This window comes from Haliaeetus albicilla, unplaced genomic scaffold (assembly GCF_947461875.1).
Source record: "Haliaeetus albicilla unplaced genomic scaffold, bHalAlb1.1 scaffold_38, whole genome shotgun sequence".
NCBI classification, from domain to species: domain Eukaryota; kingdom Metazoa; phylum Chordata; class Aves; order Accipitriformes; family Accipitridae; genus Haliaeetus; species Haliaeetus albicilla.
The window spans coordinates 800,586-814,985 of record NW_027212473.1 but is presented as its reverse complement, the minus strand read 5'-3'; positions in this window follow the sequence as shown (position 1 = coordinate 814,985).

Genomic DNA, 14,400 nt, shown 5'->3' with positions numbered 1-14,400 from the left:
CCTGCAGCCTATTCACAGGCACAACAGGTTTTGGGATCTCTGCTTTCCCAGAGACGCAATCTCTCACGGTGCGCATCCTCGGCAGAGCCTGTTCCCGAAAAGGCAAACGTCCAGCTCCTTGTCCCACACGGAAGGTGGCAGCCCTGAAAGCTCTTGCTGGTCTTCACCTTCCCCCTGCAGCCTATTCACAGGCACAACAGGTTTTGGGATCTCTGCTTGCCCAGAGAAGGAACATCTCACGGTGCGCATCCTCGGCAGAGCCTGTTCCCGAAAAGGCAAACGTCCGGCTCCTTGTCCCACACGGAAGGTGGCAGCCCTGAAAGCTCTTGCTGGTCTTCACCTTCCCCCTGCAGCCTATTCACAGGCACAACCGCACTGGGAATCTCTGCTTTCCCAAAGACGCAATCTCTCACGGTGCGCATCCTCGGCAGAGCCTGTTCCCGAAAAGGCAAACGTCCGGCTCCTTGTCCCACACGGAAGGTGGCAGCCCTGAAAGCTCTTGCTGGTCTTCACCTTCCCCCTGCAGCCTATTCACAGGCACAACAGGTTTTGGGATCTCTGCTTGCCCCAAGACGCAATCTCTCACGGTGCGCATCCTCGGCAGAGCCTGTTCCCGAAAAGGCAAACGTCCGGCTCCTTGTCCCACACGGAAGGTGGCAGCCCTGAAAGCTCTTGCTGGTCTTCACCTTCCCCCTGCAGCCTATTCACAGGCACAACAGGTTTTGGGATCTCTGCTTGCCCAGAGAAGGAACATCTCACGGTGCGCATCCTCGGCAGAGCCTGTTCCCGAAAAGGCAAACGTCCGGCTCCTTGTCCCACACGGAAGGTGGCAGCCCGGAAAGCTCTTGCTGGTCTTCACCTTCCCCCTGCAGCCTATTCACAGGCACAACAGGTTTTGGGATCTGTGCTTGCCCAGAGAAGGAACATCTCACGGTCCGCATCCTCGGCAGAGCCTGTTCCCGAAAAGGCAAACGTCCGGCTCCTTGTCCCACACGGAAGGTGGCAGCCCTGAAAGCTCTTGCTGGTCTTCACCTTCCCCGTGCAGCCTATTCACAGGCACAACAGGTTTTGGGATCTGTGCTTGCCCCAAGACGCAATCTCTCACAGTGCGCATCCTCGGCAGAGCCTGTTCCCGAAAAGGCAAACGTCCGGCTCCTTGTCCCACACGGAAGGTGGCAGCCCTGAAAGCTCTTGCTGGTCTTCACCTTCCCCCTGCAGCCTATTCACAGGCACAACAGGTTTTGGGATCTGTGCTTGCCCCAAGACGCAATCTCTCACGGTGCGCATCCTCGGCAGAGCCTGTTCCCGAAAAGGCAAACGTCCGGCTCCTTGTCCCACACGGAAGGTGGCAGCCCTGAAAGCTCTTGCTGGTCTTCACCTTCCCCCTGCAGCCTATTCACAGGCACAACAGGTTTTGGGATCTCTGCTTTCCCAGAGACGCAATCTCTCACGGTGCGCATCCTCCGCAGAGCCTGTTCCCGAAAAGGCAAACGTCCGGCTCCTTGTCCCACACGGAAGGTGGCAGCCCTGAAAGCTCTTGCTGGTCTTCACCTTCCCCCTGCAGCCTATTCACAGGCACAACAGGTTTTGGGATCTCTGCTTTCCCAGAGACGCAATCTCTCACGGTGCGCATCCTCGGCAGAGCCTGTTCCCGAAAAGGCAAATGTCCGGCTCCTTGTCCCACACGGAAGGTGGCAGCCCTGAAAGCTCTTGCTGGTCTTCACCTTCCCCCTGCAGCCTATTCACAGGCACAACAGGTTTGGGGATCTCTGCTTGCCCAGAGAAGGAACATCTCACGGTGCGCATCCTCGGCAGAGCCTGTTCCCGAAAAGGCAAACGTCCGGCTCCTTGTCCCACACGGAAGGTGGCAGCCCGGAAAGCTGTTGCTGGTCTTCACCTTCCCCCTGCAGCCTATTCACAGGCACAACAGGTTTTGGGATCTCTGCTTGCCCAGAGAAGGAACATCTCACGGTGCGCATCCTCGGCAGAGCCTGTTCCCGAAAAGGCAAACGTCCGGCTCCTTGTCCCACACGGAAGGTGGCAGCCCTGAAAGCTCTTGCTGGTCTTCACCTTCCCCCTGCAGCCTATTCACAGGCACAACAGGTTTTGGGATCTGTGCTTGCCCCAAGACGCAATCTCTCACGGTGCGCATCCTCGGCAGAGCCTGTTCCCGAAAAGGCAAACGTCCGGCTCCTTGTCCCACACGGAATGTGGCAGCCCTGAAAGCTCTTGCTGGTCTTCACCTTCCCCGTGCAGCCTATTCACAGGCACAACCGCACTGGGAATCTCTGCTTTCCCAAAGACGCAATCCCTCACGGTGCGCATCCTCGGCAGAGCCTGTTCCCGAAAAGGCAAACGTCCGGCTCCTTGTCCCACACGGAAGGTGGCAGCCCTGAAAGCTGTTGCTGGTCTTCACCTTCCCCCTGCAGCCTATTCACAGGCACAACCGCACTGGGAATCTCTGCTTTCCCAAAGACGCAATCTCTCACGGTGCGCATCCTCGGCAGAGCCTGTTCCCGAAAAGGCAAACGTCCGGCTCCTTGTCCCACACGGAAGGTGGCAGCCCTGAAAGCTCTTGCTGGTCTTCACCTTCCCCCTGCAGCCTATTCACAGGCACAACCGCACTGGGAACCTCTGCTTTCCCAAAGACGCAATCCCTCACGGTGCGCATCCTCGGCAGAGCCTGTTCCCGAAAAGGCAAACGGCCGGCTCCTTGTCCCACACGGAAGGTGGCAGCCCTGAAAGCTCTTGCTGGTCTTCACCTTCCCCCTGCAGCCTATTCACAGGCACAACAGGTTTTGGGATCTCTGCTTGCCCAGAGAAGGAACATCTCACGGTGCGCATCCTCGGCAGAGCCTGTTCCCGAAAAGGCAAACGTCCGGCTCCTTGTCCCACATGGAAGGTGGCAGCCCGGAAAGCTGTTGCTGGTCTTCACCTTCCCCCTGCAGCCTATTCACAGGCACAACCGCACTGGGAATCTCTGCTTTCCCAAAGACGCAATCCCTCACGGTGCGCATCCTCGGCAGAGCTTGTTCCCGAAAAGGCAAAGGTCCGGCTCCTTGTCCCACACGGAAGGTGGCAGCCCGGAAAGCTCTTGCTGGTCTTCACCTTCCCCCTGCAGCCTATTCACAGGCACAACAGGTTTTGGGATCCCTGCTTTCCCAGAGAAGGAACATCTCACGGTGCGCATCCTCGGCAGAGCCTGTTCCCGAAAAGGCAAACGTCCGGCTCCTTGTCCCACACGGAAGGTGGCAGCCCGGAAAGCTCTTGCTGGTCTTCACCTTCCCCCTGCAGCCTATTCACAGGCACAACAGGTTTTGGGATCTCTGCTTTCCCAGAGACGCAATCTCTCATGGTGCGCATCCTCGGCAGACCCTGTTCCCGAAAAGGCAAACGTCCGGCTCCTTGTCCCACACGGAAGGTGGCAGCCCTGAAAGCTCTTGCTGGTCTTCACCTTCCCCGTGCAGCCTATTCACAGGCACAACAGGTTTTGGGATCTGTGCTTGCCCAGAGAAGGAACATCTCACGGTGCGCATCCTCGGCAGAGCCTGTTCCCGAAAAGGCAAACATCCGGCTACTTGTCCCACACGGAAGGTGGCAGACCTGAAAGCTCTTGCTGGTCTTCACCTTCCCCGTGCAGCCTATTCACAGGCACAACAGGTTTTGGGATCTCTGCTTGCCCAGAGAAGGAACATCTCACGGTGCGCATCCTCGGCAGAGCCTGTTCCCGAAAAGGCAAACGTCCGGCTCCTTGTCCCACACGGAAGGTGGCAGCCCTGAAAGCTGTTGCTGGTCTTCACCTTCCCCCTGCAGCCTATTCACAGGCACAACCGCACTGGGAATCTCTGCTTTCCCAAAGACGCAATCTCTCACGGTGCGCATCCTCGGCAGAGCCTGTTCCCGAAAAGGCAAACGTCCGGCTCCTTGTCCCACACGGAAGGTGGCAGCCCTGAAAGCTCTTGCTGGTCTTCACCTTCCCCCTGCAGCCTATTCACAGGCACAACAGGTTTTGGGATCTCTGCTTGCCCCAAGACGCAATCTCTCACGGTGCGCATCCTCGGCAGAGCCTGTTCCCGAAAAGGCAAACGTCCGGCTCCTTGTCCCACACGGAAGGTGGCAGCCCTGAAAGCTCTTGCTGGTCTTCACCTTCCCCCTGCAGCCTATTCACAGGCACAACAGGTTTGGGGATCTGTGCTTGCCCAGAGAAGGAACATCTCACGGTGCGCATCCTCGGCAGAGCCTGTTCCCGAAAAGGCAAACGTCCGGCTCCTTGTCCCACACGGAAGGTGGCAGCCCTGAAAGCTCTTGCTGGTCTTCACCTTCCCCCTGCAGCCTATTCACAGGCACAACAGGTTTTGGGATCTGTGCTTGCCCAGAGAAGGAACATCTCACGGTGCGCATCCTCGGCAGAGCCTGTTCCCGAAAAGGCAAACGTCCGGCTCCTTGTCCCACACGGAAGGTGGCAGCCCTGAAAGCTGTTGCTGGTCTTCACCTTCCCCGTGCAGCCTATTCACAGGCACAACCGCACTGGGAATCTCTGCTTTCCCAAAGACGCAATCCCTCACGGTGCGCATCCTCGGCAGAGCCTGTTCCCGAAAAGGCAAACGTCCGGCTCCTTGTCCCACACGGAAGGTGGCAGCCCTGAAAGCTGTTGCTGGTCTTCACCTTCCCCCTGCAGCCTATTCACAGGCACAACCGCACTGGGAATCTCTGCTTTCCCAAAGATGCAATCCCTCACGGTGCGCATCCTCGGCAGAGCCTGTTCCCGAAAAGGCAAACGTCCGGCTCCTTGTCCCACACGGAAGGTGGCAGCCCTGAAAGCTCTTGCTGGTCTTCACCTTCCCCCTGCAGCCTATTCACAGGCACAACAGGTTTTGGGATCTGTGCTTGCCCCAAGACGCAATCTCTCACGGTGCGCATCCTCGGCAGAGCCTGTTCCCGAAAAGGCAAACGTCCGGCTCCTTGTCCCACACGGAAGGTGGCAGCCCTGAAAGCTCTTGCTGGTCTTCACCTTCCCCCTGCAGCCTATTCACAGGCACAACAGGTTTTGGGATCTCTGCTTTCCCAGAGACGCAATCTCTCACGGTGCGCAACCTCCGCAGAGCCTGTTCCCGAAAAGGCAAACGTCCGGCTCCTTGTCCCACACGGAAGGTGGCAGCCCTGAAAGCTCTTGCTGGTCTTCACCTTCCCCCTGCAGCCTATTCACAGGCACAACAGGTTTTGGGATCTCTGCTTGCCCCAAGACGCAATCTCTCACGGTGCGCATCCTCGGCAGAGCCTGTTCCCGAAAAGGCAAACGTCCGGCTCCTTGTCCCACACGGAAGGTGGCAGCCCTGAAAGCTCTTGCTGGTCTTCACCTTCCCCCTGCAGCCTATTCACAGGCACAACAGGTTTTGGGATCTCTGCTTGCCCAGAGAAGGAACATCTCACGGTGCGCATCCTCGGCAGAGCCTGTTCCCGAAAAGGCAAACGTCCGGCTCCTTGTCCCACACGGAAGGTGGCAGCCCGGAAAGCTGTTGCTGGTCTTCACCTTCCCCCTGCAGCCTATTCACAGGCACAACCGCACTGGGAATCTCTGCTTTCCCAAAGACGCAATCTCTCACGGTGCGCATCCTCGGCAGAGCCTGTTCCCGAAAAGGCAAACGTCCGGCTCCTTGTCCCACACGGAAGGTGGCAGCCCTGAAAGCTCTTGCTGGTCTTCACCTTCCCCCTGCAGCCTATTCACAGGCACAACAGGTTTTGGGATCTCTGCTTGCCCCAAGACGCAATCTCTCACGGTGCGCATCCTCGGCAGAGCCTGTTCCCGAAAAGGCAAACGTCCGGCTCCTTGTCCCACATGGAAGGTGGCAGCCCGGAAAGCTCTTGCTGGTCTTCACCTTCCCCCTGCAGCCTATTCACAGGCACAACAGGTTTTGGGATCTCTGCTTGCCCAGAGAAGGAACATCTCACGGTGCGCATCCTCGGCAGAGCCTGTTCCCGAAAAGGCAAACGTCCGGCTCCTTGTCCCACACGGAAGGTGGCAGCCCGGAAAGCTCTTGCTGGTCTTCACCTTCCCCCTGCAGCCTATTCACAGGCACAACAGGTTTTGGGATCTGTGCTTGCCCAGAGAAGGAACATCTCACGGTCCGCATCCTCGGCAGAGCCTGTTCCCGAAAAGGCAAACGTCCGGCTCCTTGTCCCACACGGAAGGTGGCAGCCCTGAAAGCTCTTGCTGGTCTTCACCTTCCCCGTGCAGCCTATTCACAGGCACAACAGGTTTTGGGATCTGTGCTTGCCCCAAGACGCAATCTCTCACAGTGCGCATCCTCGGCAGAGCCTGTTCCCGAAAAGGCAAACGTCCGGCTCCTTGTCCCACACGGAAGGTGGCAGCCCTGAAAGCTGTTGCTGGTCTTCACCTTCCCCGTGCAGCCTATTCACAGGCACAACCGCACTGGGAATCTCTGCTTTCCCAAAGACGCAATCCCTCACGGTGCGCATCCTCGGCAGAGCCTGTTCCCGAAAAGGCAAACGTCCGGCTCCTTGTCCCACACGGAAGGTGGCAGCCCGGAAAGCTCTTGCTGGTCTTCACCTTCCCCCTGCAGCCTATTCACAGGCACAACCGCACTGGGAATCTCTGCTTTCCCAAAGACGCAATCCCTCACGGTGCGCATCCTCGGCACAGCCTGTTCCCGAAAAGGCAAACGTCCGGCTCCTTGTCCCACACGGAAGGTGGCAGCCCTGAAAGCTCTTGCTGGTCTTCACCTTCCCCCTGCAGCCTATTCACAGGCACAACAGGTTTTGGGATCTGTGCTTGCCCCAAGACGCAATCTCTCACGGTGCACATCCTCGGCAGAGCCTGTTCCCGAAAAGGCAAACGTCCGGCTCCTTGTCCCACACGGAAGGTGGCAGCCCGGAAAGCTCTTGCTGGTCTTCACCTTCCCCCTGCAGCCTATTCACAGGCACAACAGGTTTTGGGATCTCTGCTTTCCCAGAGACGCAATCTCTCACGGTGCGCATCCTCCGCAGAGCCTGTTCCCTAAAAGGCAAACGTCCGGCTCCTTGTCCCACACGGAAGGTGGCAGCCCTGAAAGCTCTTGCTGGTCTTCACCTTCCCCCTGCAGCCTATTCACAGGCACAACAGGTTTTGGGATCTCTGCTTTCCCAGAGACGCAATCTCTCACGGTGCGCATCCTCGGCAGAGCCTGTTCCCGAAAAGGCAAACGTCCGGCTCCTTGTCCCACACGGAAGGTGGCAGCCCGGAAAGCTCTTGCTGGTCTTCACCTTCCCCCTGCAGCCTATTCACAGGCACAACAGGTTTGGGGATCTGTGCTTGCCCAGAGAAGGAACATCTCACGGTGCGCATCCTCGGCAGAGCCTGTTCCCGAAAAGGCAAACGTCCGGCTCCTTGTCCCACACGGAAGGTGGCAGCCCGGAAAGCTGTTGCTGGTCTTCACCTTCCCCCTGCAGCCTATTCACAGGCACAACAGGTTTTGGGATCTCTGCTTGCCCAGAGAAGGAACATCTCACGGTGCGCATCCTCGGCAGAGCCTGTTCCCGAAAAGGCAAACGTCCGGCTCCTTGTCCCACACGGAAGGTGGCAGCCCTGAAAGCTCTTGCTGGTCTTCACCTTCCCCGTGCAGCCTATTCACAGGCACAACAGGTTTTGGGATCTGTGCTTGCCCCAAGACGCAATCTCTCACAGTGCGCATCCTCGGCAGAGCCTGTTCCCGAAAAGGCAAACGTCCGGCTCCTTGTCCCACACGGAATGTGGCAGCCCTGAAAGCTCTTGCTGGTCTTCACCTTCCCCGTGCAGCCTATTCACAGGCACAACCGCACTGGGAATCTCTGCTTTCCCAAAGACGCAATCCCTCACGGTGCGCATCCTCGGCAGAGCCTGTTCCCGAAAAGGCAAACGTCCGGCTCCTTGTCCCACACGGAAGGTGGCAGCCCGGAAAGCTCTTGCTGGTCTTCACCTTCCCCCTGCAGCCTATTCACAGGCACAACCGCACTGGGAATCTCTGCTTTCCCAAAGACGCAATCCCTCACGGTGCGCATCCTCGGCAGAGCCTGTTCCCGAAAAGGCAAACGTCCGGCTCCTTGTCCCACACGGAAGGTGGCAGCCCTGAAAGCTCTTGCTGGTCTTCACCTTCCCCCTGCAGCCTATTCACAGGCACAACCGCACTGGGAATCTCTGCTTTCCCAAAGACGCAATCCCTCACGGTGCGCATCCTCGGCAGAGCTTGTTCCCGAAAAGGCAAACGGCCGGCTCCTTGTCCCACACGGAAGGTGGCAGCCCGGAAAGCTCTTGCTGGTCTTCACCTTCCCCCTGCAGCCTATTCACAGGCACAAGAGGTTTTGGGATCCCTGCTTTCCCAGAGAAGGAACATCTCACGGTGCGCATCCTCGGCAGACCCTGTTCCCGAAAAGGCAAACGTCCGGCTCCTTGTCCCACACGGAAGGTGGCAGCCCTGAAAGCTCTTGCTGGTCTTCACCTTCCCCGTGCAGCCTATTCACAGGCACAACAGGTTTTGGGATCTGTGCTTGCCCAGAGAAGGAACATCTCACGGTGCGCATCCTCAGCAGAGCCTGTTCCCGAAAAGGCAAACGTCCGGCTCCTTGTCCCACACGGAAGGTGGCAGCCCTGAAAGCTGTTGCTGGTCTTCACCTTCCCCCTGCAGCCTATTCACAGGCACAACCGCACTGGGAATCTCTGCTTTCCCAAAGACGCAATCTCTCACGGTGCGCATCCTCGGCAGAGCCTGTTCCCGAAAAGGCAAACGTCCGGCTCCTTGTCCCACACGGAAGGTGGCAGCCCTGAAAGCTCTTGCTGGTATTCACCTTCCCCCTGCAGCCTATTCACAGGCACAAACGCACTGGGAATCTCTGCTTTCCCAAAGACGCAATCTCTCACGGTGCGCATCCTCGGCAGAGCCTGTTCCCGAAAAGGCAAACGTCCGGCTCCTTGTCCCACATGGAAGGTGGCAGCCCTGAAAGCTGTTGCTGGTCTTCACCTTCCCCCTGCAGCCTATTCACAGGCACAACCGCACTGGGAATCTCTGCTTTCCCAAAGACGCAATCCCTCACGGTGCGCATCCTCGGCAGAGCCTGTTCCCGAAAAGGCAAACGTCCGGCTCCTTGTCCCACATGGAAGGTGGCAGCCCTGAAAGCTCTTGCTGGTCTTCACCTTCCCCGTGCAGCCTATTCACAGGCACAACAGGTTTTGGGATCTCTGCTTGCCCAGAGACGCAATCTCTCACGGTGCGCATCCTCGGCAGAGCCTGTTCCCGAAAAGGCAAACGTCCGGCTCCTTGTCCCACACGGAAGGTGGCAGCCCTGAAAGCTCTTGCTGGTCTTCACCTTCCCCCTGCAGCCTATTCACAGGCACAACAGGTTTTGGGATCTCTGCTTGCCCAAAGAAGGAACATCTCACGGTGCGCATCCTCGGCAGAGCCTGTTCCCGAAAAGGCAAACGTCCGGCTCCTTGTCCCACACGGAAGGTGGCAGCCCGGAAAGCTGTTGCTGGTCTTCACCTTCCCCCTGCAGCCTATTCACAGGCACAACCGCACTGGGAATCTCTGCTTTCCCAAAGACGCAATCTCTCACGGTGCGCATCCTCGGCAGAGCCTGTTCCCGAAAAGGCAAACGTCCGGCTCCTTGTCCCACACGGAAGGTGGCAGCCCTGAAAGCTCTTGCTGGTCTTCACCTTCCCCCTGCAGCCTATTCACAGGCACAACAGGTTTTGGGATCTCTGCTTGCCCAGAGACGCAATCTCTCACGGTGCGCATCCTCGGCAGAGCCTGTTCCAGAACAGGCAAACGTCCGGCTCCTTGTCCCACACGGAAGGTGGCAGCCCTGAAAGCTCTTGCTGGTCTTCACCTTCCCCCTGCAGCCTATTCACAGGCACAACCGCACTGGGAATCTCTGCTTTCCCAGAGACGCAATCTCTCACGGTGCGCATCCTCGGCAGAGCCTGTTCCCAAAAAGGCAAACGTCCGGCTCCTTATCCCACACGGAAGGTGGCAGCCCGGAAAGCTCTTGCTGGTCTTCACCTTCCCCCTGCAGCCTATTCACAGGCACAACAGGTTTTGGGATCTGTGCTTGCCCAGAGAAGGAACATCTCACGGTGCGCATCCTCGGCAGAGCCTGTTCCCGAAAAGGCAAACGTCCGGCTCCTTGTCCCACACGGAAGGTGGCAGCCCGGAAAGCTGTTGCTGGTCTTCACCTTCCCCCTGCAGCCTATTCACAGGCACAACCGCACTGGGAATCTCTGCTTTCCCAAAGACGCAATCTCTCACGGTGCGCATCCTCGGCAGAGCCTGTTCCCGAAAAGGCAAACGTCCGGCTCCTTGTCCCACACGGAAGGTGGCAGCCCTGAAAGCTCTTGCTGGTCTTCACCTTCCCCCTGCAGCCTATTCACAGGCACAACCGCACTGGGAATCTCTGCTTTCCCAAAGACGCAATCTCTCATGGTGCGCATCCTCGGCAGAGCCTGTTCCCGAAAAGGCAAACGTCCGGCTCCTTGTCCCACACGGAAGGTGGCAGCCCGGAAAGCTCTTGCTGGTCTTCACCTTCCCCCTGCAGCCTATTCACAGGCACAAGAGGTTTTGGGATCCCTGCTTTCCCAGAGACGCAATCCCTCACGGTGCGCATCCTCGGCAGAGCCTGTTCCCGAAAAGGCAAACGTCCGGCTCCTTGTCCCACACGGAAGGTGGCAGCCCTGAAAGCTCTTGCTGGTCTTCACCTTCCCCCTGCAGCCTATTCACAGGCACAACAGGTTTTGGGATCTCTGCTTGCCCCAAGACGCAATCTCTCACGGTGCGCATCCTCGGCAGAGCCTGTTCCCGAAAAGGCAAACGTCCGGCTCCTTGTCCCACACGGAAGGTGGCAGCCCTGAAAGCTCTTGCTGGTCTTCACCTTCCCCCTGCAGCCTATTCACAGGCACAACAGGTTTTGGGATCTGTGCTTGCCCCAAGACGCAATCTCTCACGGTGCGCATCCTCGGCAGAGCCTGTTCCCGAAAAGGCAAACGTCCGGCTCCTTGTCCCACACGGAAGGTGGCAGCCCGGAAAGCTCTTGCTGGTCTTCACCTTCCCCCTGCAGCCTATTCACAGGCACAACAGGTTTTGGGATCTCTGCTTGCCCAGAGAAGGAACATCTCACGGTGCGCATCCTCGGCAGAGCCTGTTCCCGAAAAGGCAAACGTCCGGCTCCTTGTCCCACACGGAAGGTGGCAGCCCTGAAAGCTCTTGCTGGTCTTCACCTTCCCCATGCAGCCTATTCACAGGCACAACAGGTGTTGGGATCTCTGCTTTCCCAGAGACGCAATCTCTCACAGTGCGCATCCTCGGCAGAGCCTGTTCCCGAAAAGGCAAACGTCCGGCTCCTTGTCCCACACGGAAGGTGGCAGCCCGGAAAGCTCTTGCTGGTCTTCACCTTCCCCCTGCAGCCTATTCACAGGCACAACAGGTTTTGGGATCTCTGCTTGCCCAGAGAAGGAACATCTCACGGTGCGCATCCTCGGCAGAGCCTGTTCCCGAAAAGGCAAACGTCCGGCTCCTTGTCCCACATGGAAGGTGGCAGCCCTGAAAGCTCTTGCTGGTCTTCCCCTTCCCCCTGCAGCCTATTCACAGGCACAACCGCACTGGGAATCTCTGCTTTCCCAAAGACGCAATCTCTCACGGTGCGCATCCTCGGCAGAGCCTGTTCCCGAAAAGGCAAACGTCCGGCTCCTTGTCCCACATGGAAGGTGGCAGCCCTGAAAGCTGTTGCTGGTCTTCACCTTCCCCCTGCAGCCTATTCACAGGCACAACCGCACTGGGAATCTCTGCTTTCCCAAAGACGCAATCCCTCACGGTGCGCATCCTCGGCAGAGCCTGTTCCCGAAAAGGCAAACGTCTGGCTCCTTGTCCCACACGGAAGGTGGCAGCCCTGAAAGCTCTTGCTGGTCTTCACCTTCCCCCTGCAGCCTATTCACAGGCACAACAGGTTTTGGGATCTCTGCTTGCCCACAGACGCAATCTCTCACGGTGCGCATCCTCGGCAGAGCCTGTTCCCGAAAAGGCAAACGTCCGGCTCCTTGTCCCACACGGAAGGTGGCAGCCCGGAAAGCTCTTGCTGGTCTTCACCTTCCCCCTGCAGCCTATTCACAGGCACAACAGGTTTGGGGATCTGTGCTTGCCCAGAGAAGGAACATCTCACGGTGCGCATCCTCGGCAGAGCCTGTTCCCGAAAAGGCAAACGTCCGGCTCCTTGTCCCACACGGAAGGTGGCAGCCCTGAAAGCTCTTGCTGGTCTTCACCTTCCCCATGCAGCCTATTCACAGGCACAACAGGTGTTGGGATCTCTGCTTTCCCAGAGACGCAATCTCTCATGGTGCGCATCCTCGGCAGAGCCTGTTCCCGAAAAGGCAAACGTCCGGCTCCTTGTCCCACACGGAAGGTGGCAGCCCTGAAAGCTGTTGCTGGTCTTCACCTTCCCCCTGCAGCCTATTCACAGGCACAACCGCACTGGGAATCTCTGCTTTCCCAAAGACGCAATCCCTCACGGTGCGCATCCTCGGCAGAGCCTGTTCCCGAAAAGGCAAACGTCCGGCTCCTTGTCCCACACGGAAGGTGGCAGCCCTGAAAGCTCTTGCTGGTCTTCACCTTCCCCCTGCAGCCTATTCACAGGCACAACCGCACTGGGAATCTCTGCTTTCCCAAAGACGCAATCCCTCACGGTGCGCATCCTCGGCAGAGCCTGTTCCCGAAAAGGCAAACATCCGGCTCCTTGTCCCACATGGAAGGTGGCAGCCCTGAAAGCTCTTGCTGGTCTTCACCTTCCCCCTGCAGCCTATTCACAGGCACAACAGGTTTTGGGATCTGTGCTTGCCCAGAGAAGGAACATCTCACGGTGCGCATCCTCGGCAGAGCCTGTTCCCGAAAAGGCAAACGTCCGGCTCCTTGTCCCACACGGAAGGTGGCAGCCCTGAAAGCTCTTGCTGGTCTTCACCTTCCCCCTGCAGCCTATTCACAGGCACAACAGGTTTTGGGATCTCTGCTTGCCCAAAGAAGGAACATCTCACGGTGCGCATCCTCGGCAGAGCCTGTTCCCGAAAAGGCAAACGTCCGGCTCCTTGTCCCACACGGAAGGTGGCAGCCCGGAAAGCTGTTGCTGGTCTTCACCTTCCCCCTGCAGCCTATTCACAGGCACAACCGCACTGGGAATCTCTGCTTTCCCAAAGACGCAATCTCTCACGGTGCGCATCCTCGGCAGAGCCTGTTCCCGAAAAGGCAAACGTCCGGCTCCTTGTCCCACACGGAAGGTGGCAGCCCTGAAAGCTCTTGCTGGTCTTCACCTTCCCCCTGCAGCCTATTCACAGGCACAACAGGTTTTGGGATCTCTGCTTGCCCAGAGACGCAATCTCTCACGGTGCGCATCCTCGGCAGAGCCTGTTCCAGAACAGGCAAACGTCCGGCTCCTTGTCCCACACGGAAGGTGGCAGCCCTGAAAGCTCTTGCTGGTCTTCACCTTCCCCCTGCAGCCTATTCACAGGCACAACCGCACTGGGAATCTCTGCTTTCCCAGAGACGCAATCTCTCACGGTGCGCATCCTCGGCAGAGCCTGTTCCCAAAAAGGCAAACGTCCGGCTCCTTATCCCACACGGAAGGTGGCAGCCCGGAAAGCTCTTGCTGGTCTTCACCTTCCCCCTGCAGCCTATTCACAGGCACAACAGGTTTTGGGATCTGTGCTTGCCCAGAGAAGGAACATCTCACGGTGCGCATCCTCGGCAGAGCCTGTTCCCGAAAAGGCAAACGTCCGGCTCCTTGTCCCACACGGAAGGTGGCAGCCCGGAAAGCTGTTGCTGGTCTTCACCTTCCCCCTGCAGCCTATTCACAGGCACAACCGCACTGGGAATCTCTGCTTTCCCAAAGACGCAATCTCTCACGGTGCGCATCCTCGGCAGAGCCTGTTCCCGAAAAGGCAAACGTCCGGCTCCTTGTCCCACACGGAAGGTGGCAGCCCTGAAAGCTCTTGCTGGTCTTCACCTTCCCCCTGCAGCCTATTCACAGGCACAACCGCACTGGGAATCTCTGCTTTCCCAAAGACGCAATCTCTCATGGTGCGCATCCTCGGCAGAGCCTGTTCCCGAAAAGGCAAACGTCCGGCTCCTTGTCCCACACGGAAGGTGGCAGCCCGGAAAGCTCTTGCTGGTCTTCACCTTCCCCCTGCAGCCTATTCACAGGCACAAGAGGTTTTGGGATCCCTGCTTTCCCAGAGACGCAATCTCTCATGGTGCGCATCCTCGGCAGAGCCTGTTCCCGAAAAGGCAAACGTCCGGCTCCTTGTCCCACACGGAAGGTGGCAGCCCTGAAAGCTCTTGCTGGTCTTCACCTTCCCCCTGCAGCCTATTCACAGGCACAACAGGTTTTGGGATCTCT